This window comes from Acanthopagrus latus, chromosome 11 (genome assembly GCF_904848185.1).
Source record: "Acanthopagrus latus isolate v.2019 chromosome 11, fAcaLat1.1, whole genome shotgun sequence".
NCBI lineage: Eukaryota > Metazoa > Chordata > Actinopteri > Spariformes > Sparidae > Acanthopagrus > Acanthopagrus latus.
The window spans coordinates 13,130,325-13,142,011 of record NC_051049.1 but is presented as its reverse complement, the minus strand read 5'-3'; the positions used below and the strand labels follow the sequence as shown (position 1 = coordinate 13,142,011).

At 41.4% G+C, this 11,687-nt stretch overlaps 1 long non-coding RNA gene across 1 annotated transcript; it reads left to right on the top strand.

Moving 5' to 3' along the window:
- Window positions 1-5,126: 5,126 nt before the first annotated feature.
- LOC119029067 lies at window positions 5,127-6,275 on the top strand. Its single transcript, XR_005077887.1, has 2 exons — window positions 5,127-5,468; window positions 6,008-6,275. It is a non-coding gene; the product is annotated as an uncharacterized LOC119029067 (long non-coding RNA).
- The last annotated feature ends 5,412 nt before the right edge of the window (window positions 6,276-11,687 follow it).

The following is an 11,687-nucleotide window of genomic DNA, read 5'->3' as shown; positions in this document are numbered from 1 at the left end:
GTTTAGTCTTTGTTCTCTCTCGTGTCTTTTTCCATTTGTTCCGCGTTCTCCTTTGATGCCATCTTCTGTCTTTTCCAGTGTCTCCTAGTATCTCCCTGTTGGTGTATTCATTGATTAGTACTTAGCCCTTTAGAAGCTACTTGTCTTTTTGTCCATTGTGACTTGTATTTGTTTTTTATTGATTTCTTGTTTTGTTTTTTTTTGTATCATTCAACTTTAGTTATTAAAGCTCACCTCTGGTGTGCTGTCTGCACTTGGGTGCTCACCTTGTTCGCCAACCCCTGGCACTGTCTCAGGTAAGGTTCTGGTTTCAGGGGCCAGGTTCAGTCAAATCTGAGTCAAGTGTGTTTGAGAGTCTTCCTTTTGGCCAGTTTCCATACACTGGGGCTCCCACTTCACCTTTGGATTTGGGACCGATCCTTTTGGCGGGTGGCTGTGCGTTTTATTCTCACCGCCACCGTTTTGTTAAGGTATGAATTTGCTTTGACCCTTTTTTTGATCCCAACAATTAGTTTAAAAAAGTGCTCATGAATAAGTGAAAACTGTTGAAAACCAAGTCCCATTTTTGCCACTAAAATGCTATCTACTATCTAGATGATTTCCTCTTAAAAGTGTAATGATGTTTTTATTTTACTTTAATTTAATGTAAAGTTGGATGGACTGACTGACTGACATTGCCAAGCCACATGCATAACCAAAAGCGGATTTTTACTGCTTTTAATTTGAATGTAACACCTTGAACTGCAACTTTTGTGGACCTCCACAGGTTGGAAAGGCAGCTTGATAATCTCTGAATGAATTAAGTCAATCAACTAATGACTACTGTTGCAGATCTGAGTGATTTATCAGGAGTGCAGGCACCTTACTGTCCCCTCCACGTTCAGACCATACCGTCACCTCAATCCACCTCGCCTGCTAAACATTTCCACGACTTCATATTCAGGGTCCAACACAAGCGACAGATTCTCTTCCTCTCTCCTCATCCCTGCCATCTCTTATTCATCAGCCACACACGCATGCACACGCAGAAAAAACTATTAGGTTTCCTGTGCCAGCTGAACAACGAGATAATGCCACTGCCTACACCGGCAAAAGAAAATGTTTTCCAATATCGTTCATCTGCCATTGTTCATTTCCATCTTCTGCCAGATGCCTGTCACAGCTTGTAAATTGATTTATAATGCTGTCTTTTTCTTGAGTTGCATGGAGGATGGGGGGAAGCGCAATGTACAGTAGGCTGGGTGTCTGGGAATGAGCGCAGGTTTCTGGATGTGACGTGGTGGCCGCATAGAGAAGCTATACTCAGTAGGGCAAATTTGATTGGGGCAATTTTCATCCCCGGCTACTTCGACTTCAGGGAGGAAAGGTTTAGGGCTGTTATTGGCTTCGGGATTGCTATGGCAACCATAGAGCAGAGTGTTTTTCCAAGTGAAAGAATGAGGTGTGTGTGTGTGTGTGTGCGTGTGTTGTCGTATGTGTCAAGGGGGGGGTTGAGTATTGCTGTTTAAATTGCCATCCAGTATAATTGTAGCACGCTGTGTTTTTCCTTTCAGCGCTAACCCTCAAACAAAAGACTGAATTTGGTGTCATGTTTAATTAGTGGCTCTCACAGTGTTTGCGTCCAGTCACAACTGCTGAATGATTTTAATGTTATTATAATTTCTTTGGTATGTTAGCTGACAGTCTCTTCCAAATCGGAAAAAAAAAAAAAAAAATTCTTTTCCGTGGACTTCTGCTTCTTTTGTAAAGATGAACTATAAAATATGTAATATATAAATCTTAGCGTTTGTTGTTTTTGTCAGATGTTTTGCCACTGTGAACATCTCACAGCCCTCATAGAGCTGTTGTACAATAACAGTCTATGAGCGGCGCAATGTATGAGTCTCACTGCGTCCTGACGAAGACAGACTGTATTTATCACCTGACAGCCAGCGCCATTAATGATCCGCAGCTGCTCCTTTGTTGGCCTGGCCTCCAGTGACCCTGTCAGCTCCAGCTCCCACTGACCTTTAACCAGCATGACTGGCGACCCTCAACAGCCAACGCTGCGGCTCAACAGTCACGATCACAGGCGACACACCAGCTCTAAACTCTGGTAGCACAAAAGGGTTTCATTTTGTTCTTTGAGGAACATCAGGTGGTCAGTGTTGCAGAAAAGACATTTCCTAAGCATTTGAAGCACGCAGGGAGCGTGTGTAATTAGCCCCCAGAGGTCAGCTGACGTAGAAACGGGTTTCTCAAAAAAACAGCTGGAAAAGGAACTTGTTACCATGGTATATCTATAATTATCAACAACGACAAGGACTGGAATTATGTTGATCTTGATGAAGTGGTTAATGGGTTTGATCTTCATAGGGGAATGATGGTATTTTTAAACCAACATCTACAAGCTTTCCTGTGTAAGTGATTCATACGTACAAAAAAACTTGCAAGAGGATTGAAATCCTGGAACAGACAGCTCATGAGTGGCGTTTGTCCAATCAGGTGCCAGATAGTGTTTGCGTGGTGGTCCGAGGCTGTAGCCTGTTTTGGTCAAGCGTCAAAGGCTGGGAAACACTGCGAGCGCTCACGCCCAAAAACATCCCTGTGATCATGTACCGACTTCTCTTTCACATGACCTTTGTTTCTGGTTACAACCTCAAAGGATTAAATTGCAGACATTGCATCTGTGGCATTGCTGCCAGCTGAGGCAATCTGCCAGACCGATTTCAAACTTTTTGGTAGGCATGAACCATTTCCACACTAAAACATGTAAAAATACTGGAATTCCCCTTCAAAATGTCCGAAAACTGAGATCAGTGCCCATCAAATTTCACAAAGCCCATGGTGACTTTTGAAAATGTATTTTTTATGTCCGTGAAATTCAAAAATAAGAAATTTACTGTTAAAAAATGTTTTAATCTACTCTCAAAAACCCCCCGAATGGACTGAATGTAAAGCTTAAGAGAGAGAGAGAGTTATTGAGTCATAATTCATGTTGAGCTGTTATCTCATATGACTGCATCATTAAGAAGACACTGAAACACTGGCTGATGGGGGTGAAGAAATGGGTTATAGCTTTCTGAAACGAGAAGTCAATATTCACTGAGGTTTACCTGCCCTTTTATTTACACAAACGTCACTGTAGTGATGAAGGAGGTGCAAAGATGAAAAAACACTGTGTTCATTTGTCTTCCTTGATTTCTCACTGGGAAATAAAGGACATCAAAATGGCCCACCTCCAACACTCGTATTGATTTTTATTATGAAAATAGAATTGCCACAACTTCCCCTTTCCAGTGTAAAAAAACAAAAAACAACAATAAACTGGATGACAGGAAATGAAAGCGGTCTCATTAACCAGTCATCAACACCCTGCAGACAAAGGCGAGGGGCTATTTTCCTCCACAATCTCTCATCATATTAGGACGATATTGAGGAAAACACTGTGCTGCAAATTATTCATCTCTTCCAACAGAGTGACAACATCCTGACATGATGTCCTTATCATCAAACGCACACCCTTTCATCTTGTTCCTACCCCTCCACCTCTTTAAACCACCATCTCCGCTCGTCACAGCTTCACGGGTAATAAAAACAACATCAAATGCGACTTTGTGACCGACGCGTGGAGGCTCGACACCTGCGAGCTGAGACGGAAGACGTTCTGCATGCATTTCAAACTGTTGTTTTTGAAATGTATAGAATTAAGAGAACCGGAGACGTTGGACGACGGCCCTTTAGGGAACCAGTTCTCGGTTGTTGTCAAGAGTCAGACACACCTATTATAATATGAATGAAGTGTTTTAAATGTCAGATTCGGAAGGCTGCATGTCAGAATGAATGCTCACTAGAAGGGCATTCAGAGAGCCGTGACCTTTATCGAGGCCAATACTCCTGCGATCCTGGTCGACTGCACGTCTAGTCATAACAATATAATATTCTACATACGTACAAATTGAATATACACACACACCTTATCCCTGCTGATGTTTTTAGTCTGCATAACATGTTTTTTGTTTTTCCTTATCTATAATTGTATTATTACCATCACCCTCGTTATCGTTATACTCATTCTGTTTACTAGTTACTATTTAACATTTCTGTGGCAGAGTCTCAAAGCAAACGATTTTCAAATGAGTGCACTTGTAAAACCAGAGTGACAACAAGCATCTTCAGTCTTGTGTCTTATATCTTTTATCGTCTTTCAGACAAATATCCAATATTTGCAGATATCACAAAATACAGTTTCAATTTGATTCAATTCAGGGGCCAGCGATCAATGTGAGACGAAACCACCTGCCCATTTGACGCCATCAGGTTCAGAAGAAGCTGCTGCCCCCGTCTTTTGTGTTTTGGGCCATACAAACAGCTCATAGTTAACTGCAAGTAATCAATTAAGTGCAGCAACCTACTGCGTGTCAAAGGTGTCACATCTTTTTTTATTCTCTGAAATGTCAACCTATTCTTTTAGACACATTGACAACAAGAGTAGAGGCCCAAGAGTCTCCTTTAATTCAGTCAAGCTTAATCCATGAAACCAGCCATAACAACCTTAAAATAAACAGATCTGGGATCCGCATCATATTGAGACACCAGCCACCTATTCACGCCTGTTTTTATTCTCTGTGAAACTGTCAAAAATGTCCTCATGTCCGATGAGAAAAGAATCCTCGATTTGCCGCTTTCTGCACCAAAACCTGGGCCGGGACACATCCTCCATCCAAGTTTCATGGAGAATCTCTTCGGTGGTTCTTGTGTAATCCTGCCGACTAACTAACAAGCAGACAAACAAACAAACAAACAGGCAGACACAGGGAAAAACAAAACAAAACCAAACATAACCTCCTTGGCGGAGATAATAAATCACCGCTCCAATTTTCTCCCATGACCGTGAGTTTATTGAGCTATTAAGAACAGGTTGTTATTGACTTCCAGTCTTCAGTCTGAACGCTAAACGCTCCTATTTATAGAGACCCACTCTGCACGGCCTTAGAGGCTTTAGTGCTCTTTCATGAACAAGCCTTTACGGTTTGTTTACAATCCAGAGTGCACTTTAAGATCGGACTTTTTACCAGACAGCCTCAATTTCCTGTTCAGCAGAAATCTGCAGCAGGTTGCCCGTGCCACACCGGGCATTGTTTGTTGTACAGATTAATCAGTCCTGATAAGAGGAGGTGAACAAAAAAAAAAAGAGAGAGCGAGACAGGCGCGTGTGTGTGTGTCTGCTACGGATTAGATGGCATACCTTGAGGTTGCCATGGTGACTGGCAGGCAGCAGACACCTGTGAATTAACATTAGCACTGCAGCACCGGGATCTTAATTAAAGACGCAGGGAGAGAGCAGGACGGCCGCTCGATGCAGTGCCTTACCCCGGCCCTTTATCAGCACACCGCTTCCATAAAATCAAAGAGAATTAGCTTTCAAACGAACAGGTGTCATATGGAGACACTGTGACCGAGGGACAAAGAGATGAATGAGAGAACGAGTGAGTCTGGATTGTTGAAATGTTACCTGGTCCATGGGTCACGGGTTTTTCTTTTGTAAACGCCTAAAACTACACCTGCTCAATCCACGTTTAATGAAAATAGATGACGCCGGCGGTAACATTAGCACCTTTCCTCTCTCGCAGCTGCTTCCGACGAAGTGATAATTTGTTGTTGCTGACTCACCAGCGTTGACTGACTTCGACACAAAGTGTTCGAAAAGATTATCATGTTTAATTATTGATAAGCTGGTAAAAAAAAAAAAAAACAGCTGAGCCTCACTGCACTATGGTCTAAAATCTGTTGTGTAAGAAACTTTCTTCACTGTGAGAGGAATTACAGTAAATTCTATCAAGGTAAATAAATGAAAGTATGTATTTCTAAAAGTTATACTTCTAATTTGGTCTTTTCTGAAAATAGTCAAATGTAACGTGTGGTCCAAATAGCATCTGCCTTTAAGAATTACAACTACAGTGAACAGCGGTGAACAAAAAGACCAAAATCTTCGATTATGTTGTATGTTATGTTACTATTTTTGCAGAGACCTGGCCCCACCGCTATATCCCAGATCACTCACATTGCACGGCAGCCTCCACCATCAGTGTATGAACATTTATCATGTGGTGAGCTGCCTGACAGCAGGACTACGGGGGGACGGACTCTGTGTTTATGTCACTGATGCTTGGTGCTCATGTGCAGTCAAGACTAATGGAAAGTGAGGATGAGGATGCCATTCACCCTGATGCAAATTCCAAATGTGCTCTCTCGTTTTAATGTTTAAATGTAAATAAATAACTGTATAAACCGTCGACGCTTGTGTTTACAGGCAATCATTTCAAAATGTAACCCTGCAGTGAAAAGGACAGACTAGATGTCAACTGATGGACACATTTCTAACGCCTCATGGTATATAACAATGTTTTACCCAACCCTAACTGCAAGTGTAATTCTAAAATTTTAAATATAAAATTAACTTCAGACAATCAGATTCCTGAAAATCAATTTAGAGTATGGCCTCTCCGACCTGTTACCTGATCGACTGGACCAGCAATTTGGTTCAGACATTCATGTTCCCCTCAGGATGAACTATAATAAGGGTTAATCGTTTGTCTATTTGTCTCACACCTTTTTGAGTGGCCAAATACCCTTTTAAAACTGAATTCATTCCAATCAGTATTCATTTTGTTTCACTAACTACATTTGAATGGGATGTAAACCATATGACACATTGTTATCAGAGGAATGTGACGAAACACTTGAGCTATTTTGATGAGAGACTAAAACTCAAAATGCAACAACAACTAAATGTTTTAAACTTAGCTTTCAGATTATAAAAACTTTGTTAGCTGTTTCGGTTTGTTGCAGTGTGCCTCCTCATCAGATCAGGAGCACTGATCAGACTCTTCTTGGCCCTTTTTTTAACACTTGTATCCAAATTATCATTTGTCTTTTTCTCATGGTTGCACTTGATGCAGCTGCTGTGCTCCATCCATCTCAGCCCTTTATTGCCAGGCCTCTCAGCCTGTGATTTAAAAAAAAATCTATATACACTATTCACATTTGAGTGAAGCCTGCAGCAACTACTTAAGCCTGATGGAATATTTATTGGCGATGGCTGCCCTCCCTCACCTCAGGAGTTCACTCAAACAGGTCTTTACATGCATGTAGTTATATGTGCTATGTTATTGTATAGTCACAACTGTTACGTGCCACCTGAATTCAGGCAGCAAAATAATAATTCAGTTTTAATTCAGTTGGATACAAAAGACTAAATTTCAGTTCTTTGCTTGAAAGTAAGTTTCTGTAATATGAGTTTATAGATTGATTGAAAAATGTAGTTTGTCCTCTCTGAGGTGTCTCACCTGAACCTGGTCTTGCCGTATCTCAGATGAATTCAATTTCAGATGTTTTAATAATGCCTCATTGCTCTGACTTGAGTCAAAAGAGAGGCGACGGAGAGGCTGTCTCAACCCTGAAAATGTCTCCTTTATGTCCGTCTCATTCAGGTGGAATCAATTTCATCCCGACTGATGAGTTATTCGTCACCGCCATTTCATGGAATTTCTTTTCTTTTTCTTCTTTTCACTTATGACTCACGCCATGGATAGTTGATTTATTCATTTAGAGCACGGTCCTTCTATAGATCTCAGGGCTTTACAAATCCAGCAGTCTTACAGTATAAAAAGCTCTGGATTGCTCAGAGGAGATCGCTGCGACTGTCACCTGTTCAACACACGACACGAAGGTGTCCGCGCGTCACCGTCCCCTGGCAAATTTTTCATCGTTATTATTGTTAACATTTAATGATCCCCATGATCTGCAGCCGCAGGTAGATTTACCAGAACACGAACACTCTCCTGTTTGTCATACCGAGGTCGACAGCGACCAAAGGTGCGACGATGAGCTCAGTTACGCCCTTTAACCTTCTGTCGACGTGTTAAAGGTGGAGAAAATGAAGTGAAACTGCCGGATTTCTATACAAGCAAACATGTAATTGTCTTATATTTTTCCATGATTGCCTCATTAATTTCTCGTGTTGTGTAGCAGCAAATGTCAGATTGGTGGCCCCTCATCCTGCCTGTCACCTCTTTTAATGAGCAAGTTACGGAGGGTTTTTAAATCGACATTAAAGCTCCTGCAGAGAGGGTTTTCATGGGCGCTCTGGAGGGTGCTTATTAAGACAGTTAATGTTCCAGACGAGAGCTGTTTCTTTGCAAACCACATGGACGTACACAGCTACTTTATCAAACTTACATTTTTAAAAAAAAAAAAAAAAAAAAAAAGACTGAAGATTTAATTCTGTTTGTCTGAGTGTTGCGCTCTTTCTCGTTTCTCTAGCTGGTGAAATCCAAATGTATGTTAATGTGGAATTCTTAAAATCTTAAGTGCCTTTCTAGAAATCTTGCATGCGAATGGTTTTGAACTCAACGGCACATTATGTGAGAGTGATGCTTCACACACCTGAAAGGTTTCTTTTTTGTGACTCTTATTATGTTTTAATGGCGCCCTAATGTCATCGCAGCTGCTGAAATCCATCAATACGTCAGGAGCGCATTGCAAACATATTCATCATAACCATATCTTACGCTGACGAAGAGCGGGGCTGAGTAGCTCTATCATTTTGTGCACCTAAAATAAACTTTCATTTTCTTCTTCTGTGGGTTTACCTGAATGTTTCCAGTCGGATGCACCTCTGAATGCAAATTGACTCTCGATTAATACCTCAGTTTGACGGTGTTGACTCCAAGTGAACAGTCAAAACAAGAGAGCCTTATAAACAGAGACAAACACAACACGCAGTCGTCTGCTGTGAGAATCTACGGCCTCTGAGTTGACAGTCATCTAAAGGTGCTTTTACTCAGTGTCAATGTCTATTGCCAAGTTGTATGCGCAAGAGACAGTGCTTTCAGTGATAAAAAAAAAAAATCATCAATCTGCTCCTGTAGTTTGATGTCAACTGCACAGACACACACACACACACAGACACACACACACACACACACACACACACACACACACACACACACACATATATATATATTCTCTGGCTGCAGCTGAACACAACCTGTTTTCTCTATCTGCAGCCGTCTGCACACCTCTCTAAGACACATGTTGTGTTCCTCTGTTGTTTTACAGTGTGTGCAGTCAGTGTCTGGGTGTGGCACTGCAGGTTCGTCGTGTTTGCAGAGTTCGCATGAGGATAAGTGCAAAGAAAACTTAACACAGTGACCATGAAGAAGCTGTTGCAACTGACCTCCTTTTGACTCGCGCTACATGTAGCATCCTAATAGCGACACGTCATCATCTCATCTCAGGTCCAGCTAACTAGCTTACTGACTGGCAGCCTAAAGTAACTAAGTATCAACCCTTGTGGTCTTCATGTCAATCCACTGTCTGCCGTCTCCTCTGATTTCCATTCTTTTTTTAATTACAAGTATGTTGCTTTTTGAGAAAGAAACAGATAAACGTTTGCTGTTTTTGGTGAGCAACTGAACAGTCACATACGAAAGACATTTCATTAAAACACAGACGTGATCTTTATTGACAGAAATTGCAGTGTAGCTGTAATAACTGCCTGACTTACACCAAGGCACACAGCAGCATTTGACCGTGATTTTTAAAAGGCAGCACCTCGCAGACGCTTGTGGGTAAAGAAAGCCAAGAAAATCTGATGAGGTGTTGCAGCTAAATGAGGGGCCGGCGGTGATGATGCTACGAGGCCCCCGACGCTGGGAGCGTGATTACCACAACAAAGACTCTAATTGAGGGAACAGTGGTGAATAGATCCTTCAGAAAATCTGCCGTACCTCCATCACCTGCAAATGATGCACATAATGTATGACATATTCATGTGAGCAGACATGAATAAACACACAGCGGGCGCTAAAAGCATGTTTTTGCTTTCTAAATGAAGTCCAGGCAGGCGCCGTGACGAGCACTCGAGAGGACAAAAATAAGAGCGTACCGTGATGGTGATTGTTTGCGTTTGATTGTCTCGCCCGCTGTGACGCGGAGACCAAGTGTGAAGCGTGAACATAACAAACCGGTTGAGACAGTCGACAACCACTTGATGTAACTACAGTCTCCTCCCTGGTTGCATGTTGTCCTCCGAGCTGTTACGAGAAGCTTATGTCTCTCACCAGGATGCAAACATGGCTTTATTGACAAATGGGAGGTCTGACTAAAAGGTGTTTATTAAGAGCTTAGAACAGCTTATAAAAGAGCCGAATAACATTTATTCTGTTTTAAATTTCCAATATATCTCAGCAAACTTAACACCCAATGAGCCGCTGTCAGTCAGTGAAATGAGCGAGTTACGTTTTCAGATATTCTCAGTGGAAACCTGCTCTGAGAAAAAGAAAAAGTATCTCTGCTCAGTCCGTGGGAGTCAATTACATCACAGTGTGAGCACTGCTAAAGTATAAATGTCATGGTAACTTCACAGGAGGTGGAGGAAGTTCTTTTTACTGTAACACATCACAACTAGAGCCCATTATAGGTGATAATAATTACTGAGAGGACAGAGATTAGGATGGACCGCCTTTTACTGATTATCACGGTGTGTGTGTGCGTGTGTGTGTGTGTGTTGCTTCTTGTCCAACAGTAACATTTTCCCCCAATTTCCTATTATTATTTCATTCTATTTTTAAATACCTTTTTTCAACCAGTGTAATTGTGCTGCTTACGGTTATTGATGAGAAAATGTGTTTATGTGTCATTTTCACGATAGTTTGAGAAGATTAACTAGGCTTTACAATAGTTTCCACTGAGCTATTTTTACCACAGTACAGCCAGTACAGACGCCGGTGTACCGGTGTCTTATTGGGACATGTGAGCTATTTCTGTCGTCAGACTCAGCGGGGCTGACACTGAGATGCTGCTCGTTTCACTGGCTCAGAGTTAGGCACCAACCAACTACCTGTTAGCTTTAAGTGTATTTTATTACATGACAATCATTAAAGGGATATTCCGGTGTAAATTTAATCCATGGTCTAACACACCATGACACTGAGTAAGACCCCCTATCGAGAGATCAAGTTTTCCGACTGCTAGCTTATGTTGTTTTAGCAACCTCAGAAAACACCACACGATAACAATACACTACAGTCTATGCCTGCATGTGGAGTTCAACAGAGCAGGTAAAGTAAAATTATGCTTATCTCCCAAAATTGTGTCCAGTGTTGTTTTGTCTGCATGATTATTGAACTGTTGACATTTCAGATGTTTCAGTAGTTCAGGTTGCTAAATTGGGCTAAGTGAAGCGAGCTCTGTAGCTAGCTCGAGCTTAGTTAGCCGTAGGTGTTGTTGACCGTCCTAAAGTTTTTTTTATTGTAAAATGTATGTGTCAGTATCTTATCATTTATTAATTTAACTTCATTAACTTCATTGCACACTAGTTTTAGAGAGTAACCCTCCCTAAACTATAACTAACCACCCTCTCTCCTTTCTGTCTCTTGCTTTTCTCTTCTTTGCACTTTTTGTCCTGTCTTTAACCATTTTCTCTCTCCCTTGAACAGTTTGTTGCTCTGGCCCATTTCTCTCCCCTCATTTTTGTGTTTATTTCTCTCCCCCCATTGGTATTTTTATATTTTACCACAGATGTTGTGTTTCTAATTTTATTATTTTTTTTATTTATTTAAAGGCACTTGTCATCGGTGACTAAGGAGACCAATCAAACACCGCTGTCAAGCACTCACTGTTTGCTCTTTCTTTCTCCCCCT